Source organism: Hydractinia symbiolongicarpus, chromosome 5 (assembly GCF_029227915.1).
Source record: "Hydractinia symbiolongicarpus strain clone_291-10 chromosome 5, HSymV2.1, whole genome shotgun sequence".
In the NCBI taxonomy this organism is placed as follows: domain Eukaryota; kingdom Metazoa; phylum Cnidaria; class Hydrozoa; order Anthoathecata; family Hydractiniidae; genus Hydractinia; species Hydractinia symbiolongicarpus.
Window position 1 is genome coordinate 9,379,735 of NC_079879.1, and position 13,826 is coordinate 9,393,560.

The following is a 13,826-nucleotide window of genomic DNA, read 5'->3' on the forward strand; positions in this document are numbered from 1 at the left end:
TTAATTGATACAGAAGTACACGTTAACTTCCTATCACAGCTTCTTCCAATGAAATGAACAGAATTCAAACCTGGGTTATTGCAGCCACAACGCAATGTACTAACCATTATACGATCACGGCTGATGTGAGATTGTTATCCATATATGTCTTGTTCAAAACACTGTGCTGCAATGCGTTGATTAAGAAATGTATTACGTTATGTTTGAAGTCGATACACAACATAATTCGGTGTAATAGAGAAAACAAGCAAAATTAAAGCATCACGAGCTGCTCATCCAAGCGAACGGGGTCAATTTAATCGATACATAAATATATGTTCACTTTCCTATCACTGATTCTTGTAATGCCGTGACCAGGATTCGAACCTGGGTTATGGCGGCCACAACGCAATGTACTAACCACTATACGATCACGGCTTATGTTAGATTGACTATACATGCCTTGTTCAAAACACTCTGCTGCAAGGCGATGATTAAGAAGTATATTAAGTTATGTTTGAAGCCGATACACAACATAATTCGGTGATATAAAGAAAACAACAAAATTAATTTATAGGACTGTTTTCTCTAGCGAACGGAGATATTTTAATCGATAAAGAAATATATGTTCACTTTCCTATCACAGATTCTTGTATAGCCGTGACCAGGATTCGAACCTGGGTTATTGGGGCCACAACGCAATGTACTAACCACTATACGATCACGGTGATGTGAGATTGTTATCTGTATATGTCTTGTTCAAACCACTGAGCTGCAATGCGTTGATTAAGAAATGTATTACGTTATGTTTGAAGTCGATACACAACATAATTCGGTGTAATAGAGAAAACAAGCAAAATTAAAGCATCAGGAGCTATTCATCCAAGCGAACGGGGTCAATTTAATCGATACAGAAATATATGTTCACTTTCCTATCACTGATTCTTGTAATGCCGTGACCAGGATTCGAACCTGGGTTATTGCGGCCACAACGCAATGTACTAACCACTATACGATCACGGCTGATATAAGATTGTTAACCATATATGTGTTGTTCAAAACACTCTGCTGCAATGTGATGATTAAGAAGTATATTTCGATATGTTTGAAGTCGATACGCAACATAATTCGGTTATTTAAAAAGAATAAACAAAATGAATGCATAGGACTGTTTTTTTTAGCGAACAGAGACATTTTAATCGATACAGAAATATATGTTCACTTTGCTATCACTGACTCTTGTGATGCCGTGACCAGGATCCGAACCTGGGTTATTGCGGCCACAACGCAATGTACTAACCACTATACGATCACGGCTGATATAAGATTGTTAACCATATATGTCTTGTTCAAAACACTCTGCTGCAATGCGATAATTAAGAAGTATATTTCGTTATGTTTGAAATCGATACACAACATAATTCGGTTATTTAAAAAGAAAAAACAAAATGAATGCATCGGACTGTCTTCTATATCGAACGAAGTCAATTTAATCGATACAGAAGTACACGTTAACTTACTATCACAGATTCTTCCAATGAAATGACCAGGATTCGAACCTGGGTTATTGCGGCCACAACGCAATGTACTAACCATTATACAATCACGGCTGATGTGAGATTGTTATCTATATATGTCTTGTTCAAAACACTGTGCTGCAATGCGTTGACTAAGAAATGTATTACGTTATGTTTGAAGTCGATACACAACATAATTCGGTGTAATAGAGAAAACAAGCAAAATTAAAGCATCAGGAGCTGCTCATCCAAGCGAACGGGGTCAATTTAATCGATACAGAAATATATGTTCACTTTCCTATCACTGATTCTTGTAATGCCGTGACCAGGATTCGAACCTGGGTTATGGCGGCCACAACGCAATGTACTAACCACTATACGATCACGGCTTATGTTAGATTGACTATACATGCCTTGTTCAAAACACTCTGCTGCAAGGTGATGATTAGGAAGTATATTACGTTATGTTTGAAGCCGATACACAACATAATTTGGTGATATAAATAAAATAACAAAATTAATTCATAGGACTGTTTTCTCTAGCGAACGGAGACATTTTAATCGATACAGAAATATATGTTCACTTTCCTATCACTGATTCTTGTAATGCCGTGACCAGGATTCGAACCTGGGTTATTGCGGCCACAACGCAATGTACTAACCACTATACCATCACGGTGATGTGAGATTGTTATCTGTATATGTCTTGTTCAAAGCACTGAGCTGCAATGCGTTGATTAAGAAATGTATTACGTGATGTTTAAAGTCGATACACAACATAATTCGGTGTAATAGAGAAAACAAGCAAAATTAAAGCATCAGGAGCTGTTCATCCAAGTGAACGGGGTCAATTTAATCGATACAGAAATATATGTTCACTTTCCTATCACTGATTCTTGTAATGCCGTGACCAGGATTCGAACCTGGGTTATTGCGGCCACAACGCAATGTACTAACCACTATACGATCACGGCTGATATAAGATTGTTTACCATATATGTCTTGTTCAAAACACTCTGCTGCAATGCGATGATTAAATAGTATATTTCGTTATGTTTGAAGTCGATACGCAACATAATTCGGTTATTTAAAAAGAATAAACAAAATGAATGCATAGGACTGTTTTCTCTATGGAACGGAGACAATTTAATCGATACAGAAATATATGTTCACTTTCTTATCACTGATTCTTGTAATGCCGTGACCAGGATTCGAACCTGGTTTATTGCGGCCACAACGCAATGTACTAACCACTATACGATCACGGCTTATGTGAGATTGACTATACATGCCTTGTTCAAAACACTCTGCTGCAAGGCGATGATTAAGAAGTATATTACGTTATGTTTGAACCCGATACACAACATAATTCGGTGATATAAAGAAAATAACAAAATGATATCATAGGACTGTTTTCTCTAGCGAACGGAGATATTTTAATTGATACAGAAATATATGTTCACTTTCCTATCACTGATTCTTGTAATGCCGTGACCAGGATTCGAACCTGGGTTATTGCGGCCACAACGCAATGTACTAACCACTATACGATCACGGCTTATGTGAGATTGACTATACATGCCCTGTTCAAAACACTCTGCTGCAATGCGATGATTAAGAAATGTATTACGTTATGTTTGAAGTCGATACACAACATAATTCGGTGTAATAGAGAAAACAAGCAAAATTAAAGCATCAGGAGCTGCTCATTCAAGCGAACGGGGTCAATTTAATCGATACAGAAATATATGTTCACTTTTTCTATCACTGATTCTTGTAATGCCGTGACCAGGATTCGAACCTGGGTTATGGCGGCCACAACGCAATGTACTAACCACTATACGATCACGGCTTATGTTAAATTGGATATACATGCCTTGTTCAAAACAATCTGCTGCAAGGCGATGATTAAGAAGTATATTACGTTATGTTTGAAGCCGATACACAACATAATTCGGTGATATAAAGAAAGTAACAAAATTAATTCATAGGACTGTTTTCTCTAGAGAACGGAGATATTTTAATCGATACAGAAATATATGTTCACTTTCCTATCACTGATCCTTGTAATGCCGTGACCAGGATTCGAACCTGGGTTATTGCGGCCACAACGCAATGTACTAACCACTATACGATCACGGCTGATATAAGATTGTTAACCATATATGTCTTGTTCAAAACACTCTGCTGCAATGCGATGATTAAGAAGTATATTTCGTTATGTTTGAAGTCGATACACAACATAATTCAGTTATTTAAAAAGAAAAAACAAAATGAATGCATAGGACGGTTTTCTCTACCGAACGAAGTCAATTTAATCGATACAGAAGTACACGTTAACTTGCTATCACAGATTCTTCTAATGAAATGACCAGGATTCGAGCCTCGGTTATTGCGGCCACAACGCAATGTACTAACCACTATACGATCACGGCTGTTGTGAGATTGTTATCTATATATGTCTTGTTCAAAACACTGTGCTGCAATGCGTTGATTATGAAATGTATTATGTTTTGTTTGAAGTCGATGCACAACATAATTCGGTTAGATAAAGAAAATAAACAAAATAAATGCATAGGACTGTTTTTTCTAGCGAACGGAGACAATTTAATTGATACAGAAGTACATGTTCACTATCCTATCACTGACTCTTGTAATGCCGTGACCAGGATTCGAACCTGGGTTATTGCGGCCACAACGCAATGTACTAACCACTATACGATCACGGCTGATATAAGATTGTTAACCATATATGTCTTGTTCAAAACACTTTGCTGCAATGCGATGATTAAGAAGTATATTTCGTTATGTTTGAAGTCGATACACAACATAATTCGGTTATTTAAAAAGAAAAAACAAAATGAATGCATAGGACTGTTTTCTCTATCGAACGAAGTCAATTTAATTGATACAGAAGTACACGTTAACTTCCTATCACAGATTCTTCCAATGAAATGACCAGGATTCGAACCTGGGTTATTGCGGCCACAACGCAATGTACTAACCATTATACGATCACGGCTGATGTGAGATTGTTATCCATATATGTCTTGTTCAAAACACTGTGCTGCAATGCGTTGATTAAGAAATGTATTACGTTATGTTTGAAGTCGATACACAACATAATTCGGTGTAATAGAGAAAACAAGCAAAATTAAAGCATCAGGAGCTGCTCATCCAAGCAAACGGGGTCAATTTAATCGATACATAAATATATGTTCACTTTCCTATCACTGATTCTTGTAATGCCGTGACCAGGACTCGAACCTGGGTTATGGCGGCCACAACGCAATGTACTAACCACTATGCGATCACGGCTTATGTTAGATTGACTATACATGCCTTGTTCAAAACACTCTGCTGCAAGGCGATAATTAAGAAGTATATTAAGTTATGTTTGAAGCCGATACACAACATAATTCGGTGATATAAAGAAAACAACAAAATTAATTTATAGGACTGTTTTCTCTAGCGAACGGAGATATTTTAATCGATAAAGAAATATATGTTCACTTTCCTATCACAGATTCTTGTATAGCCGTGACCAGGATTCGAACCTGGGTTATTGCGGCCACAACGCAATGTACTAACCACTATACGATCACGGTGATGTGAGATTGTTATCTGTATATGTCTTGTTCAAACCACTGAGCTGCAATGCGTTGATTAAGAAATGTATTACGTTATGTTTGAAGTCGATACACAACATAATTCGGTGTAATAGAGAAAACAAGCAAAATTAAAGCATCAGGAGCTGTTCATCCAAGCGAACGGGGTCAATTTAATCGATACAGAAATATATGTTCACTTTCCTATCACTGATTCTTGTAATGCCGTGACCAGGATTCGAACCTGGGTTATTGCGGCCACAACGCAATGTACTAACCACTATACGATCACGGCTGATATAAGATTGTTAACCATATATGTGTTGTTCAAAACACTCTGCTGCAATGTGATGATTAAGAAGTATATTTCGATATGTTTGAAGTCGATACGCAACATAATTCGGTTATTTAAAAAGAATAAACAAAGTAAATGCATAGGACTGTTTTCTCTAGCGAACGGAGACAATTTAATTGATACAGAAGTACATGTTCACTATCCTATCACTGATTCTTGTAATGCCGTGACCAGGATTCGAACCTGGGTTATTGCGGCTACAACGCAATGTACTAACCACTATACGATCACGGCTGATGTGAGATTGTTATCCATATATGTCTTGTTCAAAACACTGTGCTGCAATGCGTTGATTAAGAAATGTATTACGTTATGTTTGAAGTCGATACACAACATAATTCGGTGTAATAGAGAAACAAGCAAAATTAAAGCATCAGGAGCTGTTCATCCAAGTGAACGGGGTCAATTTAATCGATACAGAAATATATGTTCACTTTCCTATCACTGATTCTTGTAATGCCGTGACCAGGATTCGAACCTGGGTTATTGCGGCCACAACGCAATGTACTAACCACTATACGATCACGGCTGATATAAGATTGTTAACCATATATGTGTTGTTCAAAACACTCTGCTGCAATGTGATGATTAAGAAGTATATTTCGATATGTTTGAAGTCGATACGCAACATAATTCGGTTATTTAAAAAGAATAAACAAAATAAATGCATAGGACTGTTTTCTCTAGCGAACGGAGACAATTTAATTGATACAGAAGTACATGTTCACTATCCTATCACTGATTCTTGTAATGCCGTGACCAGGATTCGAACCTGGGTTATTGCGGCCACAACGCAATGTACTAACCACTATACGATCACGGCTGATATAAGATTGTTAACCATATATGTGTTGTTCAAAACACTCTGCTGCAATGTGATGATTAAGAAGTATATTTCGATATGTTTGAAGTCGATACGCAACATAATTCGGTTATTTAAAAAGAATAAACAAAATAAATGCATAGGACTGTTTTCTCTAGCGAACGGAGACAATTTAATTGATACAGAAGTACATGTTCACTATCCTATCACTGATTCTTGTAATGCCGTGACCAGGATTCGAACCTGGGTTATTGCGGCCACAACGCAATGTACTAACCACTATACGATCACGGCTGATATAAGATTGTTAACCATATATGTGTTGTTCAAAACACTCTGCTGCAATGTGATGATTAAGAAGTATATTTCGATATGTTTGAAGTCGATACGCAACATAATTCGGTTATTTAAAAAAAAAATAAATAAAATAAATGCATAGGACTGTTTTCTCTAGCGAACGGAGACAATTTAATTGATACAGAAGTACATGTTCACTATCCTATCACTGATTCTTGTAATGCCGTGACCAGGATTCGAACCTGGGTTATTGCGGCCACAACGCAATGTACTAACCACTATACGATCACGGCTGATATAAGATTGTTAACCATATATGTCTTGTTCAAAACACTCTGCTGCAATGCGATGATTAAGAAGTATATTTCGTTATGTTTGAAGTCGATACACAACATAATTCAGTTATTTAAAAAGAAAAAACAAAATGAATGCATAGGACGGTTTTCTCTATCGAACAAAGTCAATTTAATCGATACAGAAGTACACGTTAACTTGCTATCACAGATTCTTCTAATGAAATGACCAGGATTCGAGCCTCGGTTATTGCGGCCACAACGCAATGTACTAACCACTATACGATCACGGCTGATATAAGATTGTTAACCATATATGTGTTGTTCAAAACACTCTGCTGCAATGTGATGATTAAGAAGTATATTTCGATATGTTTGAAGTCGATACGCAACATAATTCGGTTATTTAAAAAGAATAAACAAAATAAATGCATAGGACTGTTTTCTCTAGCGAACGGAGACAATTTAATTGATACAGAAGTACATGTTCACTATCCTTTCACTGATTCTTGTAATGCCGTGACCAGGATTCGAACCTGGGTTATTGCGGCCACAACGCAATGTACTAACCACTATACGATCACGGCTGATATAAGATTGTTAACCATATATGTGTTGTTCAAAACACTCTGCTGCAATGTGATGATTAAGAAGTATATTTCGATATGTTTGAAGTCGATACGCAACATAATTCGGTTATTTAAAAAAAAATAAATAAAATGAATGCATAGGACTGTTTTCTCTATCGAACGAAGTCAATTTAATTGATACAGAAGTACACGTTAACTTCCTATCACAGCTTCTTCCAATGAAATGACCAGAATTCGAACCTGGGTTATTGCGGCCACAACGCAATGTACTAACCATTATACGATCACGGCTGATGTGAGATTGTTATCCATATATGTCTTGTTGAAAACACTGTGCTGCAATACGTTGATTAAGAAATGTATTACGTTATGTTTGAAGTCGATACACAACATAATTCGGTGTAATAGAGAAAACAAGCAAAATTAAAGCATCAGGAGCTGCTCATCCAAGCAAACGGGGTCAATTTAATCGATACATAAATATATGTTCACTTTCCTATCACTGATTCTTGTAATGCCGTGACCAGGACTCGAACCTGGGTTATGGCGGCCACAACGCAATGTACTAACCACTATACGATCACGGCTTATGTTAGATTGACTATACATGCCTTGTTCAAAACACTCTGCTGCAAGGCGATGATTAAGAAGTATATTAAGTTATGTTTGAAGCCGATACACAACATAATTCGGTGATATAAAGAAAACAACAAAATTAATTTATAGGACTGTTTTCTCTAGCGAACGGAGATATTTTAATCGATAAAGAAATATATGTTCACTTTCCTATCACAGATTCTTGTATAGCCGTGACCAGGATTCGAACCTGGGTTATTGGGGCCACAACGCAATGTACTAACCACTATACGATCACGGTGATGTGAGATTGTTATCTGTATATGTCTTGTTCAAACCACTGAGCTGCAATGCGTTGATTAAGAAATGTATTACGTTATGTTTGAAGTCGATACACAACATAATTCGGTGTAATAGAGAAACAAGCAAAATTAAAGCATCAGGAGCTGTTCATCCAAGTGAACGGGGTCAATTTAATCGATACAGAAATATATGTTCACTTTCCTATCACTGATTCTTGTAATGCCGTGACCAGGATTCGAACCTGGGTTATTGCGGCCACAACGCAATGTACTAACCACTATACGATCACGGCTGATATAAGATTGTTAACCATATATGTGTTGTTCAAAACACTCTGCTGCAATGTGATGATTAAGAAGTATATTTCGATATGTTTGAAGTCGATACGCAACATAATTCGGTTATTTAAAAAGAATAAACAAAATAAATGCATAGGACTGTTTTCTCTAGCGAACGGAGACAATTTAATTGATACAGAAGTACATGTTCACTATCCTATCACTGATTCTTGTAATGCCGTGACCAGGATTCGAACCTGGGTTATTGCAGCCACAACGCAATGTACTAACCACTATACGATCACGGCTGATATAAGATTGTTAACCATATATGTGTTGTTCAAAACACTCTGCTGCAATGTGATGATTAAGAAGTATATTTCGATATGTTTGAAGTCGATACGCAACATAATTCGGTTATTTAAAAAGAATAAACAAAATAAATGCATAGGACTGTTTTCTCTAGCGAACGGAGACAATTTAATTGATACAGAAGTACATGTTCACTATCCTATCACTGATTCTTGTAATGCCGTGACCAGGATTCGAACCTGGGTTATTGCGGCCACAACGCAATGTACTAACCACTATACGATCACGGCTGATATAAGATTGTTAACCATATATGTGTTGTTCAAAACACTCTGCTGCAATGTGATGATTAAGAAGTATATTTCGATATGTTTGAAGTCGATACGCAACATAATTCGGTTATTTAAAAAAAAAATAAAAAAAATAAATGCATAGGACTGTTTTCTCTAGCGAACGGAGACAATTTAATTGATACAGAAGTACATGTTCACTATCCTATCACTGATTCTTGTAATGCCGTGACCAGGATTCGAACCTGGGTTATTGCGGCCACAACGCAATGTACTAACCACTATACGATCACGGCTGATATAAGATTGTTAACCATATATGTCTTGTTCAAAACACTCTGCTGCAATGCGATGATTAAGAAGTATATTTCGTTATGTTTGAAGTCGATACACAACATAATTCAGTTATTTAAAAAGAAAAAACAAAATGAATGCATAGGACGGTTTTCTCTATCGAACAAAGTCAATTTAATCGATACAGAAGTACACGTTAACTTGCTATCACAGATTCTTCTAATGAAATGACCAGGATTCGAGCCTCGGTTATTGCGGCCACAACGCAATGTACTAACCACTATACGATCACGGCTGATATAAGATTGTTAACCATATATGTGTTGTTCAAAACACTCTGCTGCAATGTGATGATTAAGAAGTATATTTCGATATGTTTGAAGTCGATACGCAACATAATTCGGTTATTTAAAAAGAATAAACAAAATAAATGCATAGGACTGTTTTCTCTAGCGAACGGAGACAATTTAATTGATACAGAAGTACATGTTCACTATCCTTTCACTGATTCTTGTAATGCCGTGACCAGGATTCGAACCTGGGTTATTGCGGCCACAACGCAATGTACTAACCACTATACGATCACGGCTGATATAAGATTGTTAACCATATATGTGTTGTTCAAAACACTCTGCTGCAATGTGATGATTAAGAAGTATATTTCGATATGTTTGAAGTCGATACGCAACATAATTCGGTTATTTAAAAAAAAATAAATAAAATGAATGCATAGGACTGTTTTCTCTATCGAACGAAGTCAATTTAATTGATACAGAAGTACACGTTAACTTCCTATCACAGCTTCTTCCAATGAAATGACCAGAATTCGAACCTGGGTTATTGCGGCCACAACGCAATGTACTAACCATTATACGATCACGGCTGATGTGAGATTGTTATCCATATATGTCTTGTTGAAAACACTGTGCTGCAATACGTTGATTAAGAAATGTATTACGTTATGTTTGAAGTCGATACACAACATAATTCGGTGTAATAGAGAAAACAAGCAAAATTAAAGCATCACGAGCTGCTCATCCAAGCGAACGGGGTCAATTTAATCGATACATAAATATATTTTCACTTTCCTATCACTGATTCTTGTAATGCCGTGACCAGGATTCGAACCTGGGTTATGGCGGCCACAACGCAATGTACTAACCACTATACGATCACGGCTTATGTTAGATTGACTATACATGCCTTGTTCAAAACACTCTGCTGCAAGGCGATGATTAAGAAGTATATTAAGTTATGTTTGAAGCCGATACACAACATAATTCGGTGATATAAAGAAAACAACAAAATTAATTTATAGGACTGTTTTCTCTAGCGAACGGAGATATTTTAATCGATAAAGAAATATATGTTCACTTTCCTATCACAGATTCTTGTATAGCCGTGACCAGGATTCGAACCTGGGTTATTGGGGCCACAACGCAATGTACTAACCACTATACGATCACGGTGATGTGAGATTGTTATCTGTATATGTCTTGTTCAAACCACTGAGCTGCAATGCGTTGATTAAGAAATGTATTACGTTATGTTTGAAGTCGATACACAACATAATTCGGTGTAATAGAGAGAACAAGCAAAATTAAAGCATCAGGAGCTATTCATCCAAGCGAACGGGGTCAATTTAATCGATACAGAAATATATGTTCACTTTCCTATCACTGATTCTTGTAATGCCGTGACCAGGATTCGAACCTGGGTTATTGCGGCCACAACGCAATGTACTAACCACTATACGATCACGGCTGATATAAGATTGTTAACCATATATGTCTTGTTCAAAACACTCTGCTGCAATGCGATGATTAAGAAGTATATTTCGTTATGTTTGAAGTCGATACACAACATAATTCAGTTATTTAAAAAGAAAAAACAAAATGAATGCATAGGACGGTTTTCTCTATCGAACGAAGTCAATTTAATCGATACAGAAGTACACGTTAACTTGCTATCACAGATTCTTCTAATGAAATGACCAGGATTCGAGCCTCGGTTATTGCGGCCACAACGCAATGTACTAACCACTATACGATCACGGCTGATGTGAGATTGTTATCCATATATGTCTTGTTCAAAACACTGTGCTGCAATGCGTTGATTAAGAAATGTATTACGTTATGTTTGAAGTCGATACACAACATAATTCGGTGTAATAGAGAAAACAAGCAAAATTAAAGCATCACGAGCTGCTCATCCAAGCGAACGGGGTCAATTTAATGGATACATAAATATATGTTCACTTTTCTATCACTGATTCTTGTAATGCCGTGACCAGGATTCGAACCTGGGTTATGGCGGCCACAACGCAATGTACTAACCACTATACGATCACGGCTTATGTTAGATTGACTATACATGCCTTGTTCAAAACACTCTGCTGCAAGGCGATGATTAAGAAGTATATTAAGTTATGTTTGAAGCCGATACACAACATAATTCGGTGATATAAAGAAAACAACAAAATTAATTTATAGGACTGTTTTCTCTAGCGAACGGAGATATTTTAATCGATAAAGAAGTATATGTTCACTTTCCTATCACAGATTCTTGTATAGCCGTGACCAGGATTCGAACCTGGGTTATTGGGGCCACAACGCAATGTACTAACCACTATACGATCACGGTGATGTGAGATTGTTATCTGTATATGTCTTGTTCAAACCACTGAGCTGCAATGCGTTGATTAAGAAATGTATTACGTTATGTTTGAAGTCGATACACAACATAATTCGGTGTAATAGAGAAAACAAGCAAAATTAAAGCATCAGGAGCTATTCATCCAAGCGAACGGGGTCAATTTAATCGATACAGAAATATATGTTCACTTTCCTATCACTGATTCTTGTAATGCCGTGACCAGGATTCGAACCTGGGTTATTGCGGCCACAACGCAATGTACTAACCACTATACGATCACGGCTGATATAAGATTGTTAACCATATATGTGTTGTTCAAAACACTCTGCTGCAATGTGATGATTAAGAAGTATATTTCGATATGTTTGAAGTCGATACGCAACATAATTCGGTTATTTAAAAAGAATAAACAAAATGAATGCATAGGACTGTTTTGTCTAGCGAACAGAGACATTTTAATCGATACAGAAATATATGTTCACTTTGCTATCACTGACTCTTGTGATGCCGTGACCAGGATCCGAACCTGGGTTATTGCGGCCACAACGCAATGTACTAACCACTATACGATCACGGCTGATATAAGATTGTTAACCATATATGTCTTGTTCAAAACACTCTGCTGCAATGCGATAATTAAGAAGTATATTTCGTTATGTTTGAAATCGATACACAACATAATTCGGTTATTTAAAAAGAAAAAACAAAATGAATGCATCGGACTGTTTTCTATATCGAACGAAGTCAATTTAATCGATACAGAAGTACACGTTAACTTACTATCACAGATTCTTCCAATGAAATGACCAGGATTCGAACCTGGGTTATTGCGGCCACAACGCAATGTACTAACCATTATACAATCACGGCTGATGTGAGATTGTTATCTATATATGTCTTGTTCAAAACACTGTGCTGCAATGCGTTGACTAAGAAATGTATTACGTTATGTTTGAAGTCGATACACAACATAATTCGGTGTAATAGAGAAAACAAGCAAAATTAAAGCATCAGGAGCTGCTCATCCAAGCGAACGGGGTCAATTTAATCGATACAGAAATATATGTTCACTTTCCTATCACTGATTCTTGTAATGCCGTGACCAGGATTCGAACCTGGGTTATGGCGGCCACAACGCAATGTACTAACCACTATACGATCACGGCTTATGTTAGATTGACTATACATGCCTTGTTCAAAACACTCTGCTGCAAGGTGATGATTAAAAAGTATATTACGTTATGTTTGAAGCCGATACACAACATAATTTGGTGATATAAATAAAATAACAAAATTAATTCATAGGACTGTTTTCTCTAGCGAACGGAGACATTTTAATCGATACAGAAATATATGTTCACTTTCCTATCACTGATTCTTGTAATGCCGTGACCAGGATTCGAACCTGGGTTATTGCGGCCACAACGCAATGTACTAACCACTATACCATCACGGTGATGTGAGATTGTTATCTGTATATGTCTTGTTCAAAGCACTGAGCTGCAATGCGTTGATTAAGAAATGTATTACGTTATGTTTAAAGTCGATACACAACATAATTCGGTGTAATAGAGAAAACAAGCAAAATTAAAGCATCAGGAGCTGTTCATCCAAGTGAACGGGGTCAATTTAATCGATACAGAAATATATGTTCAC

At 36.7% G+C, this 13,826-nt stretch overlaps 31 non-coding genes across 31 annotated transcripts; all 31 read right to left on the reverse strand.

Moving 5' to 3' along the window:
* Window positions 1–345: 345 nt before the first annotated feature.
* Trnah-gug (transfer RNA histidin (anticodon GUG)) lies at window positions 346–417 on the reverse strand. The gene has a single exon. It is a non-coding gene; the product is annotated as a tRNA-His (tRNA).
* Window positions 418–930: 513 nt separating this feature from the next.
* Window positions 931–1,002, reverse strand: Trnah-gug (transfer RNA histidin (anticodon GUG)). Its single transcript has one exon. It is a non-coding gene; the product is annotated as a tRNA-His (tRNA).
* A 222-nt stretch (window positions 1,003–1,224) lies between these two features.
* Trnah-gug (transfer RNA histidin (anticodon GUG)) lies at window positions 1,225–1,296 on the reverse strand. The gene has a single exon. It is a non-coding gene; the product is annotated as a tRNA-His (tRNA).
* A 517-nt stretch (window positions 1,297–1,813) lies between these two features.
* Trnah-gug (transfer RNA histidin (anticodon GUG)) lies at window positions 1,814–1,885 on the reverse strand. Its single transcript has one exon. It is a non-coding gene; the product is annotated as a tRNA-His (tRNA).
* A 218-nt stretch (window positions 1,886–2,103) lies between these two features.
* Window positions 2,104–2,175, reverse strand: Trnah-gug (transfer RNA histidin (anticodon GUG)). The gene has a single exon. It is a non-coding gene; the product is annotated as a tRNA-His (tRNA).
* Window positions 2,176–2,398: 223 nt separating this feature from the next.
* Window positions 2,399–2,470, reverse strand: Trnah-gug (transfer RNA histidin (anticodon GUG)). The gene has a single exon. It is a non-coding gene; the product is annotated as a tRNA-His (tRNA).
* A 222-nt stretch (window positions 2,471–2,692) lies between these two features.
* Window positions 2,693–2,764, reverse strand: Trnah-gug (transfer RNA histidin (anticodon GUG)). The gene has a single exon. It is a non-coding gene; the product is annotated as a tRNA-His (tRNA).
* Window positions 2,765–2,982: 218 nt separating this feature from the next.
* Window positions 2,983–3,054, reverse strand: Trnah-gug (transfer RNA histidin (anticodon GUG)). Its single transcript has one exon. It is a non-coding gene; the product is annotated as a tRNA-His (tRNA).
* Window positions 3,055–3,276: 222 nt separating this feature from the next.
* Trnah-gug (transfer RNA histidin (anticodon GUG)) lies at window positions 3,277–3,348 on the reverse strand. Its single transcript has one exon. It is a non-coding gene; the product is annotated as a tRNA-His (tRNA).
* A 218-nt stretch (window positions 3,349–3,566) lies between these two features.
* On the reverse strand, window positions 3,567–3,638 carry Trnah-gug (transfer RNA histidin (anticodon GUG)). The gene has a single exon. It is a non-coding gene; the product is annotated as a tRNA-His (tRNA).
* A 515-nt stretch (window positions 3,639–4,153) lies between these two features.
* Trnah-gug (transfer RNA histidin (anticodon GUG)) lies at window positions 4,154–4,225 on the reverse strand. The gene has a single exon. It is a non-coding gene; the product is annotated as a tRNA-His (tRNA).
* An 807-nt stretch (window positions 4,226–5,032) lies between these two features.
* Trnah-gug (transfer RNA histidin (anticodon GUG)) lies at window positions 5,033–5,104 on the reverse strand. Its single transcript has one exon. It is a non-coding gene; the product is annotated as a tRNA-His (tRNA).
* Window positions 5,105–5,327: 223 nt separating this feature from the next.
* Window positions 5,328–5,399, reverse strand: Trnah-gug (transfer RNA histidin (anticodon GUG)). Its single transcript has one exon. It is a non-coding gene; the product is annotated as a tRNA-His (tRNA).
* A 517-nt stretch (window positions 5,400–5,916) lies between these two features.
* Trnah-gug (transfer RNA histidin (anticodon GUG)) lies at window positions 5,917–5,988 on the reverse strand. Its single transcript has one exon. It is a non-coding gene; the product is annotated as a tRNA-His (tRNA).
* Window positions 5,989–6,210: 222 nt separating this feature from the next.
* Window positions 6,211–6,282, reverse strand: Trnah-gug (transfer RNA histidin (anticodon GUG)). The gene has a single exon. It is a non-coding gene; the product is annotated as a tRNA-His (tRNA).
* Window positions 6,283–6,504: 222 nt separating this feature from the next.
* Window positions 6,505–6,576, reverse strand: Trnah-gug (transfer RNA histidin (anticodon GUG)). The gene has a single exon. It is a non-coding gene; the product is annotated as a tRNA-His (tRNA).
* Window positions 6,577–6,800: 224 nt separating this feature from the next.
* Window positions 6,801–6,872, reverse strand: Trnah-gug (transfer RNA histidin (anticodon GUG)). The gene has a single exon. It is a non-coding gene; the product is annotated as a tRNA-His (tRNA).
* A 515-nt stretch (window positions 6,873–7,387) lies between these two features.
* Trnah-gug (transfer RNA histidin (anticodon GUG)) lies at window positions 7,388–7,459 on the reverse strand. Its single transcript has one exon. It is a non-coding gene; the product is annotated as a tRNA-His (tRNA).
* Window positions 7,460–7,977: 518 nt separating this feature from the next.
* Window positions 7,978–8,049, reverse strand: Trnah-gug (transfer RNA histidin (anticodon GUG)). The gene has a single exon. It is a non-coding gene; the product is annotated as a tRNA-His (tRNA).
* A 512-nt stretch (window positions 8,050–8,561) lies between these two features.
* On the reverse strand, window positions 8,562–8,633 carry Trnah-gug (transfer RNA histidin (anticodon GUG)). The gene has a single exon. It is a non-coding gene; the product is annotated as a tRNA-His (tRNA).
* A 222-nt stretch (window positions 8,634–8,855) lies between these two features.
* Window positions 8,856–8,927, reverse strand: Trnah-gug (transfer RNA histidin (anticodon GUG)). Its single transcript has one exon. It is a non-coding gene; the product is annotated as a tRNA-His (tRNA).
* A 222-nt stretch (window positions 8,928–9,149) lies between these two features.
* Window positions 9,150–9,221, reverse strand: Trnah-gug (transfer RNA histidin (anticodon GUG)). Its single transcript has one exon. It is a non-coding gene; the product is annotated as a tRNA-His (tRNA).
* A 224-nt stretch (window positions 9,222–9,445) lies between these two features.
* Window positions 9,446–9,517, reverse strand: Trnah-gug (transfer RNA histidin (anticodon GUG)). Its single transcript has one exon. It is a non-coding gene; the product is annotated as a tRNA-His (tRNA).
* A 515-nt stretch (window positions 9,518–10,032) lies between these two features.
* Window positions 10,033–10,104, reverse strand: Trnah-gug (transfer RNA histidin (anticodon GUG)). Its single transcript has one exon. It is a non-coding gene; the product is annotated as a tRNA-His (tRNA).
* A 518-nt stretch (window positions 10,105–10,622) lies between these two features.
* Window positions 10,623–10,694, reverse strand: Trnah-gug (transfer RNA histidin (anticodon GUG)). The gene has a single exon. It is a non-coding gene; the product is annotated as a tRNA-His (tRNA).
* A 513-nt stretch (window positions 10,695–11,207) lies between these two features.
* Trnah-gug (transfer RNA histidin (anticodon GUG)) lies at window positions 11,208–11,279 on the reverse strand. Its single transcript has one exon. It is a non-coding gene; the product is annotated as a tRNA-His (tRNA).
* Window positions 11,280–11,796: 517 nt separating this feature from the next.
* Trnah-gug (transfer RNA histidin (anticodon GUG)) lies at window positions 11,797–11,868 on the reverse strand. The gene has a single exon. It is a non-coding gene; the product is annotated as a tRNA-His (tRNA).
* Window positions 11,869–12,381: 513 nt separating this feature from the next.
* On the reverse strand, window positions 12,382–12,453 carry Trnah-gug (transfer RNA histidin (anticodon GUG)). Its single transcript has one exon. It is a non-coding gene; the product is annotated as a tRNA-His (tRNA).
* A 222-nt stretch (window positions 12,454–12,675) lies between these two features.
* Window positions 12,676–12,747, reverse strand: Trnah-gug (transfer RNA histidin (anticodon GUG)). The gene has a single exon. It is a non-coding gene; the product is annotated as a tRNA-His (tRNA).
* A 517-nt stretch (window positions 12,748–13,264) lies between these two features.
* Window positions 13,265–13,336, reverse strand: Trnah-gug (transfer RNA histidin (anticodon GUG)). The gene has a single exon. It is a non-coding gene; the product is annotated as a tRNA-His (tRNA).
* A 218-nt stretch (window positions 13,337–13,554) lies between these two features.
* On the reverse strand, window positions 13,555–13,626 carry Trnah-gug (transfer RNA histidin (anticodon GUG)). Its single transcript has one exon. It is a non-coding gene; the product is annotated as a tRNA-His (tRNA).
* Window positions 13,627–13,826: the final 200 nt, after the last annotated feature.